The following is a 16,370-nucleotide window of genomic DNA, read 5'->3' as shown; positions in this document are numbered from 1 at the left end:
CACAACATGCCAATGTTTTCTCATTTGAAAGCGAGTTCCTAGTTCATTGATATAGCGACACCTTTGGCGTCATAACAGTGACACTAAAGGTGCTTGACCATGCTTTAGTTTTTGATGTCTTGGGATTGAGAACGGTTGTCAAATGAGTGAATACCTGGCTGCGGATCTGTCGACTGGTGTTGAGGGTCATGTAGTTGTTCTCCAGGTACCACGCTCTCTCCTGATACACCATTCTAGTGCCGTGAAGGCAGAACTGTACGAGAAACGGGAAAATATGCAACAGAAAAGACACATTAGTAACACAACTTAACGCAAAGGCCTGATTTGCACATCTTGCATCTGATTTAATATTAACAGGTTGCAGTAGTTGCACTGCAATGCACACACATCTTTGACAACTTGTGATATGTTATGATATGCTGAAACATTCAAATACAGCCAATTTTATGAATGCATTCCTGAATATTTCCTTTCCTTCACTTAAGTTAATGAGGTTTGTTGTCACTGTTTCATTCTGTGATCCTGCATGTCGAAAAGCGCATGACTGACAAATACTGATTAGCCTACGTCTTGGACAAGTTTCCTACATTAAATTTTGCACCTAAAACACTAACTACAGACATTGATGTACAATCACAGATTTGTTCTAGGTGTCTACAGTATATAAAAAGAATAAACTAGTCTTGTAAACTCAATGGTTTAGATAAAAGGGTAAAACTACCTTGTTCTGTTGGTTTTGAGCCCCGCTCTGGACTACATGACGAGATAATAGACACTGATAATAATCAAGGAATACTAAGGATGTTTAAAACGAGGTAAGCCTTCATGTCATGTAGTCACAGCGAGAACATATTCATCTTTAATTAATTTTAAAAAAAGAATCAAAACAACATTGAAAAATCGATTCTTGGAACCAACTTCCAGAATGAAGAATTTCAGAATTAAACAGCCCAAGCAGAAACTGGTGAAATGCAATGCAAACCTATTTATCAACATGATCTTTTTGAAATATAGGCTTATATAAGCAAATGAATGGCATGCACTATCAAACGCTGTCGGGTCTGTTCCACATGCAAAAACAGACACATAAACAGCACTTTCAATTCAGCAAATCTGACTGGATCCAGACGATTCCAGCGGTTTACAGCTACAGTTTGAGGTTTGGGTTCAACTAGGTGTAAATGCGACACCCCTCCTTGTGTAGATTAGATTTCATGAGAATCAAGTTGTATTTACAATCCCCCACCAGCAATCATTTTATTATTTAGGACATATTCAATACAGTAACCCAGAAATGCAGTCAGTTTTATTTAAATGCTGCTGATGCTAAATGTTGGAAACAGGCCTTAAGGTGACAGTCACACCAAAAATAATAACTGTAAGGGTAAATACATTAGCATCCATACCAAAGCACAATAATGTTTTGTTTATTATAAGTGTGCGCTGCAGTTTTGTGTTCTGCCTTTAAATGTTTGAGCTCTTTAAAGTCAGGTAGATTCTGATTGGCTGTTGAGGTCAACGATATTGTTGTCATTAAAGTTGTGGTGTGGACTTCCCTATTCTCATATAATTAGAAAGATTATTACAATTTTATAGTTATTGTTACTTCCTGATTGTAACATTGAAACATACACTTTCTGTAAAGCTATAAAACAATATGCACTGTGAAAAGTGCTATATAAATAAACTTGAATTGAAATGAATTGATTTGTTATCTTCCTTGGTGTGAACAGAACAGCCCTTTAGTCTTGGCTAACCGGACTTTCAACTAAATGCGCATATGGACCATATTGCATTTATTCTGGCAAAAAACTACCAGAAATGACAGGAAGAGACCATTTGAATGACATGACTACCATCCAACTATCATCTGATTTATTGGCATAAAAAGAAGTGGTCATAGGTTTAATTCCCAAGGAAAGCGTGAACTGATAATTGTATAAAAGCGTCTTTAATGCATAAAAGTCTCTGCCAAAATGCATAAATGTAAATGCAAAAAATGTCATCTTTAGAGGGGAAACTATATATATATATATATATATATATATATATGTATATATATATAATATTCTCAGCACAAAAATATACTGCAAATCTGTTCTCAACGAGATATTATTTACATTCAACTAAAGGCTGTAATTCACCACATGACTTTTGTCCAGATTTGTAGTCTGGATGAGTTGACACTTCTAGCCAAAAGTAAGAGCCTGTCTGCAGATTTTGACTGATTTAACAGAAAATGCTTCTGCGTTTATTTGTTGTGTTCGGAACGACTTGAAAGTTTAGCAGTGTGTGATCCTCAATCATGTATGTGTATGATGGCAAGTGTATGATGCCAAGCGTTTTAAAATGTTTTTAAAAAGCCGTGTAGTGTTTTCCAGCCTTAAGTGTGTCAAACTAAACCTCTACACATATTTCAAAGATTCAGCGACATTAACAACTTTGGCAGATCAAACATTCATTATTGCTCCCTGGAACCTCATAAACTCCATTTGTTTCCCAGTGCACTGATAAAAACGTGCACCCTGACTCCTGGAAACTGTTTAAAAGTAATCAATCACACTTTCTTCCTACCATTTTCGAGTGCAATACGCACCAGATCGTCTATGAATGGCGTGTCGCCGTCAAAGGCGGAGAGCATTCAGAATCAGCACAGTGCAAGGCCAAAAAATGTAAGTGGAAAATACTTGCTGACCCTTGTCTGTTAAGTTATTTATTTTCCATATCTGAAGGACCCTACACGAGCTGTAGGCCCCTTCACATGCATCAACTTGAGTGAGTACAGGATGTCGTACAGAAGATGAAGGGGATGGAAAAACAGCAGCGGTACAAGCTAATATCTCTTCTCCTCAGAGGTGAGGTAGCAACTAAACCACCTAGATGCATCAAAGAGCTGGACAGGAAAAAACAGAGCATGCAAAGCAATCAGTTGTAAAGCATGGACAGTAAGAGGAATAATATAACCTTTGACCTGTAGCAAAGCGTGCACCGTTAATTAATGCTGGATCAAAGCAATATAAACATATAGAGGCACATGATCTCTCTGGCTCTCATTCTTTGTGTTCTGCTCTCTTCCTCATATGCAAAGCAGAGAATTGATGGCTTATCGCAGAGCCATTAAGTTTCTTATCAGGCCACACCGAACGAGGGTTCGCCTGAAATGGAAGTCACCTTGTTGGCGTGTCAGCTTTGGGAACTGAAACCATGCACATTACGCACAATCATCAGAACAACTGAATAGTAATTATTAAAAGCTTAAAGACCCCAAGAAATCTCTTGACAAGAGTAGTTTCCTTTCCTGTTTTGAATTAGGAAGTTGGGAACAATAAACAGCCAGTACGCTTTAATTACGTCACCGCCATGATTTGCTACTTACTAGTCAGAAACAGTTTATATCAAGAGGGATATTTTCTTCCTAGAATGAAATACTTTGCTTAAAGGTCAACTTAGTTTGTATGTATATATAATACATTATTTATTTATTTAATTAATTGATTTGTGTGTGTGTATATATAAATTAATGAAATAATTTGTAATTATATATATATATATATATATATATATATACACACACACACAAATTATTTAAAATATATATTAAACCATTTATATGTATGTTTACATGCAACAGCGTTATATGCCGGCACACTGCCCACTAGGCTATCGGCGCTGACTGAAATGTACATCTTCTTATTTTATGTTTATTGCTAAATAAGCACATAATAAATAAATACACACATACAAACATAAATAAATGATTAAGCAGACAAATGTATAAAATAGGCAATGGAAATTCAGCTGTTAAACATGATTGTTATATATTGTTATATATGTGTGTATATATATATATATATATATATATGCGCACTGATGACTTTAACGAAAGCATACAGTATACCATCAATTGACAACCTCAAAGCTCACAGTAGGTCTGCCTTTAATGGTTTATAAGTTATTGTTTAAAATCAATTCTCCTGTGGAGAAAATGAATGGGATTTTTACTTCTGTAACCCGACTTTTGCATTCTATAAATTGAAAACAATTGGTGTATATTGCACAATATTTATTAAGCAGCGAGTTAGTATTCCACGCACTGATGACTTTAACGAAAGCATACAGTATACCATCAATTGACAACCTCAAAGCTCACAGTAGGTCTGCCTTTAATGGTTTATAAGTTATTGTTTAAAATCAATTCTCCTGTGGAGAAAATGAATGGGATTTTTACTTCTGTAACCCGACTTTTGCATTCTATAAATTGAAAACAATTGGTGTATATTGCACAATATTTATTAAGCAGCGAGTTAGTATTCCATTCCAAACAACCATTCAAAAATACTTCAAGTATCTGCACTTTTTACACTGATGCAACGCCAGGACAGATGCTATCGAGAAACATTCATTTTGAAATGTCAAATTGACGTAACGCAGGTCCCATGACTGTGCGACTCACAAGCGAGCTCCTCGGTGCCAATAACAGCAACAGAAGTTTGAAGAAACAGGTGGAAGTGAGGTTTTCCTGTTCCTCACTGCGCTTTGTCTCTCGATCACAGGACTAGTGTGACAGCACACCTCATGACCTGCCAGGAACCTGGTCATTATCTGTGATTTATTCATGCTAGGTGCTCTCCAGAGGGCCTGACAGCTGCTGTCAGCAGGTCTGAGATCAGTGTGGTTCTGCTCCGGCGCTCAGCAGCTAATCTGATACTCATATGACTACCACGCACATCCTGATACTGCTGTGTCACATCACTGCCACTGACAGTTAATGTGTAAATCCACCCGTAAGCCACAATGAATGACTGCTGAAATCAGTTTATCATAAAACTAAGTCACGAAGAGCTGAAACAAATAGTTCAGCTAAAAGTTAAATTTCTGTCACCATCTACTCATCCTCATGTCATTGCAAACCTCTATGACTTTCTTTCTTTTCTGTAGCTCATACAGAGATTTAGGCTGAATGTTCACTCTGCTCTTTTTATACAAAGTACTAAGAGTTTCAGGCTCCTAAAAGGACAAAAAAGCACCATAGAAGTAGTTCATACAATATATATTTTTATTTTAATTTCGGCTAGTCGGTATACATGCGTGACATATTTGAATACATTACACTTCCATAACCTTTTCCCCCGTTCGTTGTGCAACTGATCAAACTTTTGCAAGCAAAACCACTAACTGTCATTTTTTTGTGGGGTTTTCTTTAGAATTTTCGTCACTTGCATCTAAAAGTTAGCTTTTTTGAATTCTGAATGGTTGTACTGCATTTTTATAGATGCTTTCTATGGTGTTCTAGGTGGTTTTTAAGGCATTGCTTTGTGGTTAACAGGTTAAGGTGTTCTAGGTGTTTGCTAGAGTATTTTTAATGGTTGTTAGGGGATTGTTACTTGGTTTTTTGAGTGTTGCTGTAGTACCGAATATCTATACTTTTCAAATGATCATATCGAAGATAGAAACTGATGCCTCATTCTATTTATGACATACTGACACAAAGTTCAAATGATTTGCAACGGTCACTTAGTCACATCCAGCATAGACAGACTTTAGCTGTTGCGGCACAACACGACAACTGTCGTATCCAGCTCATCAACTAACATTTAGTCGACTATTAGGAGGGCAGTTGCTAGAGTATTTTAAATGGTTGCAAAGTAAAGGCTTCATGCATGTGCCCCCCCAGATTTTTGAGCCAAGTGGATTTTGAATGCAGCTTCCAAATGACAAAAGATTGCTGAATTATATTGTTTTATATTTGATACGATCACACTGGCGTGATTAGAACATTTAGTGCGGCACAACAGCAGCTGCTAAATTCAAATCTGCGTTCGCTGGCTACAGCGCTGCACATTAAAACCAATCACTCACGATTCTGTTGAGCTTGTGAATGCAATGGCCAATCAGAGGCGTTCAGATGAGTCATCGCTGAAACACCGGTGATTTGTTCAATGCGCGCGTTTGCTGAATGAATTCTGCTCTCTTGCGAATTCTCTCATCAGAAACAACAAAGTGCAGGTGTGCGTAAGATATTCATTTCACAGTGTACAACTTCAACTTCAGTGATTATAATGGCAGTTTTTGAGAGTGCTTGATCTCTGGCTAGACTAGTCAGTGAATATGTTCTTTGATAATGTAAATGTTCTTTGCTCTCTTTCTGTACAATGAACGTGTTATAAATAGCAACTTACAATGTTTTTATTGAATTCACGTTAAATACAACGTCAGTTGTAATAAAATTATTTTATGGAGCGACACCCATATGTGGTACTTAAGTAAAAAGATGCATAGTTAATAGATTACACTAACATTAGGTTATTTGCCCATCGCCCATTATTGATCAACTACCATGATCTATAAAGGTGCAAAATGCATTTACTTACACATACTTGAGAATCGAGATATTTCATGATATAGGTAACATGTTATTTCAAATAAAAAACATAAGTCTATATATCAGAGACACAGCGCTATTGTGGCTGCTGTGTGTCACATGACAAGCATAACGAGCTCCCCACCTCTTCACTCGTGCCCCCTTTAAAATAATGAGTGCATGACGCCCCTGTTTCACAGGTATTGTTTTTTGGTTGCTACGGTGTTCTAGGTGGTTTCTTGAGTATTATAAATGGTTGAAAAGTATTCTGGGTGGTTGCTTACTGGAACAAGTCAAAAGAAAAAGAGTCTACCCAAAAGACTTGTGTCTGTAAGCAAAAACCCAGAACCCCAAATTATTGTGGTGATGACTTTTGCATGGAAAGCACCATTCTTTTATTTTGTAAAATGAAAAAGTGTAGCTTGCTTTATCATGCTGGCCCTTAACACTGATTTAGCCCCCTTTCTCAGTTTTGCAGCCTGCTTTTTCCAAACACGTGGTCAAGAGTGGAATCCTCTGAAATCTCCCTGCGACTCTGAGAAGCTCAGTTTATTGTTTTTTGAGTGGGCATGAGGCTGTTGTTGTTGTTTCTGAGAACTTTCCATTGGAACCGGCTGATGAGTCAAAAGACAAAAAGAGTGTCGTGCAGCGGCAGACAGAGCAGAGAAACAGCACTTCACACGTACCTTGGTGAGCAAGGCATGGTCCTCTTTTTATATTGCATTGTCGTAAGGCGAGAGCAAACTGCTCCAAAGTCACTGCAGAAACATAATAAGAGCAATTAATAGCATAATAGTGAAATTAGAAGGAGGTGCTGCATTAAACATGTTTCCCCTGAGGTCCAAGTTATTTGCATCAAAAACAGTAAAATATTGGATTTTTTTAATGATTATTTTTCACCTTCTCCCAGACCCCTAAAATAAAATGGGACGCTTTGTCTTTAAGAAACACTCCTTTCACATTTGAAATGAGAAGCAGTGCTTTGATGTACCAAAGTCTGCTGCACCCCAGGGCAGATGTTTTCTATCTAGGCAATATTTATATCAGCTTGAAAGAGGAAAGACCAAAAACAATATAAAACAGAAACGCATTTATCATTCAAATCATCATATTTTGGATTCAGCTAGTGAATTAGCATTCTAGAGTAAGCAAACTACCAAAAATGTGATGAATATATTTTAACTGAAAGGCAGGACTTTCCCAGCTAACAAAAATATGTTCTAAGAATGTTTTTCTAATGTTCCAATTAAGTGACAAAAACATTCTTTCGGAATGTTCCAGATTTTAAAATGATTTAAAAGTTTCAATATTCCATTTGATCATTTCGCAAACATTCTGGGAATGTTACTTTTGAATGTTACATTCTGAAACAAGTAGTAACATTTAAAAAAAAATGTAGACAAACGTCCAACTGAAGTTTCACGATAAAATATATATTATTGTTTTGTGCTAACATTTTGAGAATATTATTAAAGACTTTGAACAAATGTTCTATTAATGTTACCGGAAGATCGTTTGATCATAACTTTGAAAGAACCTTGCCAGTTCTGAGAACGTTCCATGTGCCGGGTTCAATCCTACAGGTGCATTATTGAGAGTAAATACTTATTCACCTGATCACTTCAATAACTGCACTTTTTGCATGTGTAAGGAAGTCTAGAGTTCTGAACGTTGCAGTACATTTTCATAGCTCTTTAATCGCAAAAGTGTAATTTCTCATGATTATGAGCGTTTTAAAATGGCTTTGTTTGCTACAAAAACTGTTATATGAAAATCACATATTATGCAGATTTTATACCATGCTTTGATTGAACAACAGTGCTTGAATTTACAGACTTGGCTCTTTGCATCTCTTTACAGTGCCTGTGACTCGCTCTGTACGACTGATTCGTGAGGCACTGAACAATGTAATACATATTCTGTGATCTGTGACCGCTACTATGTGTTTCAATCATGCGTGTTAAGTCAGTATTAATATCATAAATGAAAGCCCAAACTGGAACACTCGTGCAAGGTGTGAATAAAAGCCCCTCGTCTCAATGTTATCAGCAGCATCTCAGAGAAAATTAGCGCATGATCTCGGGGTGTGTGTGTATAAGTGTGTGGGAGGAGGGTGAGAGAATGGAAATTTGCTATCAGGGGAGGAAAATATATCTTGACACACAAACCCATGCACACATGCACACACACACACACACTGAGCATGTGGAAATACTCTAGAACATCAGAGGCTGAGAATGCACAGCACCTTTCTGTTGCTTACTGAGTGTAAGAGTGAATCAGAAAGTCAAAGGGAAGTTGAACAGTGTCTTTAATGATCAAAGATGTGTGGTGAGTTTATAGTCTACACGGGCACATGAATCACTTATTCTAGACCTCACACAAATGCACATGTACTATTAATACACTGTGCTTGTTCACACATTTAAGTGTAAAATAATTCATCATTTAGGGATCAGTGGCAGCAACATCCTCACTACAAGAAAAGTCTTTTGACTAATTTTCCTGAACAAATATTTCAAAACCCCTACATTTTACTTCAAAAACACAGCTTAAGATATTAAGACTCTGCGATTAACAAGATTAAAAATGCAGCTTTGTTTGATTTTATTTGTGTATTATTTTATAAATATAACAATAATAATTACTGTATACTTTATTTCAATAATTGATTTTTTATTTATTAATCATTTATTTATTTTAAATATATTGTAATTATTTAATAGATGAATATAGTAAAATCACTAAACGGTAATTGTTGTTCAAATTGGCAACTTAAATGTAACTTTTAGTATTTTTAAGATATTAATTAAGAATAGCCACACTGTCATCCTGAGTGTAATTACAAATTTAGTTTGAGGTTGTGCTTGTCTGCAGTTGGTAAGATCATCTGGCAATTCCTGAGAACTAACTTCCCATTTCTAAGACATTTTTGCAATGACCAGTCTTTTTGTGAAATACTCGTCTTGAAAAGTGTCACACTTTTTTTGTGCGTTGTTATTTTAAGTAATTCAGTGACTTTCAGAGGTTTCTTTTTAAGAGTGGCTTCAGTGTCCAAATACTTTTTGGGGTTGTTGTGCATACGGCATCCCAGCATCCTACAGGGTGATCTTTTGGACCCCTTTGTTATAATGTTAAAGTCTTCTGTGAGAATATGGATGTAAAAAGAGCATCTGCAGACATTCATGCAACACATGAACTATAAATAATGTACATAAACTTCCCTTTTCTCTCACCTCTGTGTCTGTGTGCCATAGCCAAAGTGTTCACGTGATGTAAACAAGCGTTCCAGGCCATGAAAAACTCATCTTTGTTTTTCTCTACCTGTTCAAAGGAACAAATAGCATTGAAAACAATTTGTTACAATTTACAGTCTCAGGAAAATGGAGCAAAAATATTGATGAACCATGTTGCATCACATGTTGATTTTTGTCCAATCAAATGCTCTCTAGAATGTAAATGTCCCGCCCCCAACATGAGTGAAAAAAGCATTTTTTTTTCTGTGTATAACATATTTGGACACTGATATTTCCCTAATAACGAGAAAAGCCCTGAAAATCATAATAAGTGATGTCTAACTTTGGAAACTATAGCTCTCGCCTAAAATATGAAACAGTCAAGCAACAGATTAATGGGCTACTTCAGATTTCACAAAAAGCTTATAGACGTAGTTATAATATAAATCAGACTCTGCCAAACAAGTGAATGACATCGAAAACAGCAATTTCAATGTACCCACACAGAGAAATTTTGGTCAGCTTTTTTTTTTGTTCATCCAATCTCATTTTGTAAGTTGACCTTTCTTTCTGTTTTAAAGATGTTTTCTTTGGATTGTTTGACTACTCAACAGAGAATATATGAAAATATAACAATTCATTTGTGTTTTCTGCTAGCTAAATTTCACATACATAAACAAAAATCCGACTATAAACCTTTCTTTTCTTTATTCAAAGTTGATCCATATGGAAACTATAGCTCTGTTCATCCTAAAACAGAGAAAACTGCATCTCTATATTCATCCTATGTGTCCTCTTAAGGTGTACATTTATTTTTTGGTTAACCTGGCAACACAACCCTTATGAAAATTAACCATGGCTTAGTACAAAAAAAACATGCTTATTATTACTGTAGTTAAACCATACCTTTGTTACACTAGTCATAGTTTAACCATGGTATTTGTAGTAAATCTGTGGTTATACAAGAAAAAAAAATACATGGTTACACTTTTACTATAAAACCATGGTAACTTTTCTTAAGGGACTTGTATTTGTGTATATTTTCTTTCTTTTTCTTTGTTTTGTTTTTATAACTGTACTGTCTTAATGGTTTGATGTTTTGTACTGTTTCATTAAAAAAAAAAAAAAAATCTGAAAAAAGATTTGCGATACGCGCCGATCTGAACCAAATGATTCGTGATACATGCTCGGAAGATCCCATCTGAATCAAATATTTCACAAACCTGCTCTGAAATTCCGATCTGAATTAAATGACTCACGATCCGCGCTCCATAATGTCGATCTGAATAATGATTCGCGAACCATCATTTCAGGGGTGCGTTTTCCAAAAGTAACTATGGTCAGGGCCGTAGCTGGGGTTTTCGGGGCCCTATTGCAGGTTGTACCTGTGGGCCCTGTTTGAAACAGTTTAATTTTTATGTTCGTTCTGTTTATTTATTTGTGCTATTTACACAATGTTTAAAGGTGACATCATGAAAATCTGATTTTTTTCTGGTTTTAAGTGCTATAATCAGAATCAGAATAAGAATCAGAATCAGAAAGAGCTTTATTGCCAAGTATGCTTGCGCATACAAGGAATTTGTTTTAGTGTCACAAGCATCCAGTACACAGAGACAACAACAACACACAGACAATAAAAATACACACATACAGTATGTAAATATACAGACAAAATTTGAATTAAAAAAAAAAAAAAAAAAAATTGTATGTATAGTTGTGCTATAGATGATAAAATAGGAATAGAATATGGTTCGCAATAATCGGGTCCCCTGTGTATCTACCAACCCAGGAAACATGAAAAAACGAGTATATCAGATTTAGCTCCCTTTGTGACGTGGCAAATGGATCTTATTATAATATCACCGCCCCTTTATCTGCACGTTTCCACTCACGGCACCGCCATTCTTGTTTTCATAAGCGACAACGGTGTACCAGTTCTAGCGCCATGGCAAAACTTTGAGCAAAGCATGCTAACTGTTCTAGCCTTAGCTGCACAGATAAGCACAGAACACTATTTAGAGTCCCAACCTCAGGAGACAAGAGAGCAGTGAATGTATTTATTTACTGTATATTACACTGCTGCCACACAGATCTAATATAAACATGCAATTTCTTTCTCAGCTGTTTACCTTCACAGACATAACAGACTGTTTTTGTAACTCATGTGTTTTTAACATAAACTTTTGTGTATTTGACAGTTTAAGCGCAATAAGACATGAAGATAACTTAGTTTATTACTCACATGCCGTGTGACAGCCACTTTCTGTGCGCGTGCTTCGGATATGTGCATTTAGAAAACACTATATCAGACGTTTAAACTAATATGGCTTTAAAACGCATGATATTAGCATGATAGACATGATAATCAAAACCAAACAGATGTTTTTTTATCAGCGTATCTGACGTGCGAGCTGTAAATGCACAGCCCTATTCTGGAAAAGGGGGCAGGGAGTAGCAGCTCATTTGCATTTAAAGATACATGCACGAAAATGGCATGTTTCTGCTTCCTCTCAAAATAGGCATTTTTTAAAACGATATAATAATTGATCCGTGGAGTATTTTGAACTGAAACTTCACAGACACATTCTGGGGACACCTGAGACTTACATTACATATTGTAGAAAGGGGCATAATAGGTCACCTTTAAGTTTTTTTCAAGTTTGTAGGTGTCCAGGTACAGAAACCAAATAATCAAATAGCACTTCATAGCCTTCACTGTAAAAATTAAATATACAGTCAAACCAAAATGTATTCAGACACCTTCAACATTTCTCACATTATCACAGTTTATTTGCTATAGTTTAGGAGACCTTTTTTGTAATCAGGCTCTCAAAAAGTATATAAAAAATTGGATATAGATTTATCGGCCAACATATCGGTTATCGGCTTTCAAAAATAAAGGATTATCGGTTATCGTTATCGGCCAAAATTTTCATATCGGTGCATCCCTACTTAATTTTGTTCAGTCTGTGATGTAAAAAGTTCGCATTAGCAACTAAAGAAAAAACACTTAAGCAAAATATGGTCAGATCAAAGTGTCTGAATAATTTTTGGTCCCAAATTTTTTTAAATCAATTTTACGGGTAGTCAACTGTATGAAGAATTTTTGGGTATAATATGTCACAGTTTACTTTATTTTGCTATACTCACATAAATGAACTATAGTGTCCTGCACCCACTAAAAAATATAAAAAAAATTATATCTGGTGTCCGAATAATTTTTGGTTTGACTGTGGATTACTTCTTGTTAAAACTACAAAGTAATTCAGTCAAGAACAGTGAGCGATTTTTTTTTTTCTTTAATTTTCTTGGATTAACATTAAGGACACCGACAGCAGATAGTAAATTAGGCGCGGTCACATTAAGAGGCAATGCATCCATTATAATGATACACATGCGATTTCTTTCTCCACTGTTTACTTTCACATAAGACATAACCGACAGGATACTCTCCAAGACGGGTATTTTGACATAATTTTGTATGTAAATTTCAGTGTTCAAGCGTCTCCCTTGACTCGTCTCCCTGCGTGTGCCCTGTGCGCACAGAACACGCTTGGGCTCTTTCACATCTTTTTCTGTTTGCATTTTTAAACTGCGATTTGTATTTGTTCATTCAGGTGCAGGAGGACGCGAAGGAGAGCTCAGTTAGGTGTTGCTGTCCGTGAGACGCGGCTTTCTGCGTGCGCACCGAACACGGCACGCGAGTACTCAGATGAGTTTTTCTGCGTCTGGTGTTTGAATGCTTTAAACTCCTTTGAATGTTTAAATTGGCAAGGCTTAAAAACACATGCAAATGATAAGCTTTCGTGACGATGCGTAGCAGTGGCCATCAGCTGTCCTGAGTGTCTTTTTAGGCTGGCCTCAGCCAGTTGGTTGAGATCGCCGGGGGGCCCCTATAATCGTCACCACCTTTCACCCCACTAGCAACGGCCCTGAGTATGGTCACAAGTTCCGTCGTTACCAATAGAGTTCAATAGGACTAACTACCATAGTTAGCTAACGATGCTTTTGGGAAACGCACACCAGATCAATACTTGGGCCCTGTCCCAAATGGCACCTCACGGTCTTCCACGGAGTCAGCACTTTAATGCCGCTTTGACTATCGGGTCAAAGTCTGTTGCGAAGCTTGCCCCACTGCAGTCTCGATAGAGGGGGCATTCATGAGCACCCTTCTAAATGTAAAAATAACGAATGCCACACTTTACGGTCTTTTGGACTTAACAGACACGCGCACTCGGCGGCCATTGTAAGTCCAAAAGTGCACATGAAGTGTTCCATTTGGGACAGGGCCTTGGGAGCAGGAACGCAAATCATTCAGTTTGCACAATGATTCGCGAACCTGATTCAAAGTTTCGATCTAAATCAAATGATTCGCAATATGTGCCCCGAAGTCCCGATCTGAATTAAATTATTTGCTATATGCAAAGTTCTGATCTAAATCAAATGATTCGCGATCCACTTGGAGCGCTTCGAAACGCAATGGTTTAACTGATTCAGAGTTTCGAAAAGCTCCATTTCACCCATCACTAGACGTGCTTTTTAAAACCATTACAAGCAATGTCAAAATTAGAAAATGAAATGCTCTTTTGATCTGGGTTTTGCTAGTGAACTGCTTGAACTGAATGATCAAAGTCACGATTTTGAATCAATCGGAACGGTTCCAGCGTAAATGACTCACTCAATTGAATCGGTTTGTCTGTTCCTTCGCTTTTCACATCTTCAGCCATGTTTACACGACACTGTCAGTACTACTATTGGCTAAGCTCACTAAGTTTATGACAATAACTGAAGGAGAAAAAAGTATGTTGTTTACAAATAAAATATAAAAGTTTCCTTTCCAAGGATAACCTTTCAACACAACTACAATTCACACATCTACAAACATATTCAGGTATCCGGTTTACTGCTGTGCTAACTATATAAAAAAAAAACTCTACTAATTTGACAAGCTACATCTTAAAATACAGGTTAGATGGAAACATTGTGGATTATGATCGAGTTTGTAGCTTAATTCACTGTACTTTAAATAGTTTGACGACTATTTCAATAGGAAATCAATTGAAAGCATCCAGTCATCTCATACCATTGAAGTGAATGTTAAATTTATAAGTATATATTGTAATAAATATTTGAGAAATTATTGCTGTATGTGATAGTACTAGTCTATATAGAGTGATAGTCAATGTAAAAAGAGCAAATGGGAGAATCAGATGAACACAAAACACAGCATAACAACATTAAAGAGGGTAAACTTTATCATTCAACTAAACTGTGCTCGTATGTTTTAAAACACTTCGGCTACCATTTTCTAAACTATAGCAAATAAACTGTGATAATGTGAGAAATGTTGAAGGTGTCTGAATAAATTTTGGTTTGACTGTATATTTAATATTTACAGTGAAGGCTATGCAGTGCTATTTTAAACTTAAATTGAATTTACATCTAAATTTAAGTCTTTCTAAGGACCCGCGGAAACCCTGTGATTGGTTACCATATATAAATTATATTTGTTATTGAACTGCACACTTTAAACAGTCTGTTGCTGATGCTTTTTTTACTGTACTGTTTTATGTCTTTTTAAACTTTTAATCTACATTGACATTTTTATATTGATATTTATTATGTTGTTTTATGTGAATGTTTGAGAATGGGGGATACCAAACAAAATTTGTTTTGCTCAGCAGTACAATGACAATAAAATCTGTTTACTCTTTACAAAGAGTAAATGACTCATTGCGTCATAATCATTGTGTATGTTTCTGCTCTACAAATGCCAAAACCTAAAATAACCTCCTCTAATCCTGCCTGTACTGCATACTGTAAAACAATCTTCTCAAAGTAACCAAATTGGACACACTCTTTCAGGGCACTGCCAAAACGTAACAGTGTGCTGGTCATGTGTATGAAATTTAGAGCTAAATGATAATTTCCCTCATGACAGGTGACGCTCAAATCTCTTAATAACTTCATTAGACTGATGTCCTACAAAAAAGTCCCCGCAATCCGAGAGCAAGAATGAGAAAGAGAAATAAAGTGGCTGGCAGAGCCTCTCACGGTTCTTGTGACTTGAGTTTAATCTTTGGTCCCACAATCCCAGCACCCTCTATTTTCACATGCCCCAATATGACCTTCAGCACTGGTTAATCATTAGCCTAAAGAACTTAATCAAATAAGAGCCCTCACAGATATAGCCAAAACTTGTTGAAGTATGCTTTGAAACAGCAAAACTTACGATATTAAAGTAATATTCAAAGGAAGAAGGCTACATTTTAAAGATAATTTAGTTATATGTTCTCTATGATTCAAAGAAGTAATATCATGAGATGTTTATTTGATTTGTGACATAAAAATAGATTGATGTACTATGAAATACTACTGTAGCGTTCAGAACGCCAGACATGCAGGCCAGAAGGAGTTTATCCAAAATGAAAATCTGCTGAAAATGTACCCTCAGGTCATCTAAGATGTAAATGAATTTGTTTCTTCATTAGATTTGGAGAAATTTATTATTGCATCACCTGCTCAGCAATGGATCCTCTGCAGTGAATGGGTGCCGTCATAATGAGAGTCCAAACAGCTGATAAAAACATCACAATAATCCACACCACTCCAGTCCATCAATTAATGTCATAATCCTACAAAAGATTTCTATATTAAATAAATGCTGTTCTTTTGATCTTTCTATTCATCAAGTAATACAGAAAAAAATGTATCATGGTTTCCTTAAAAATATGGAGCAGCTCAACTGTTTTCAAAATTGATAATAATAATAA

The 16,370-nt window shown here is 36.2% G+C and overlaps 1 long non-coding RNA gene and 1 pseudogene across 1 annotated transcript in view; both read right to left on the bottom strand.

Annotated features, from left to right (window-relative positions):
* The window catches only part of LOC107597674 (acyl-coenzyme A oxidase-like protein), a 46,956-nt pseudogene that overhangs the window by 11,822 nt on the left and 18,764 nt on the right, over window positions 1-16,370 (bottom strand).
* Window positions 16,202-16,370, bottom strand: part of LOC107597640 (uncharacterized) — a 3,253-nt gene continuing 3,084 nt past the window's right edge. Inside the window, exon 3 of the long non-coding RNA XR_001610482.1 lies at window positions 16,202-16,232. This is a non-coding gene — a long non-coding RNA (uncharacterized lncRNA). The remainder of the gene's footprint in view (window positions 16,233-16,370) is intronic.

This window comes from Sinocyclocheilus grahami, unplaced genomic scaffold (assembly GCF_001515645.1).
Source record: "Sinocyclocheilus grahami isolate Dianchi unplaced genomic scaffold, SAMN03320097.WGS_v1.1 scaffold234.1, whole genome shotgun sequence".
Classification (NCBI taxonomy): domain Eukaryota; kingdom Metazoa; phylum Chordata; class Actinopteri; order Cypriniformes; family Cyprinidae; genus Sinocyclocheilus; species Sinocyclocheilus grahami.
The sequence above is the reverse complement of the archived record's forward strand: the minus strand, read 5'-3'. Positions and strand labels throughout refer to the sequence as shown.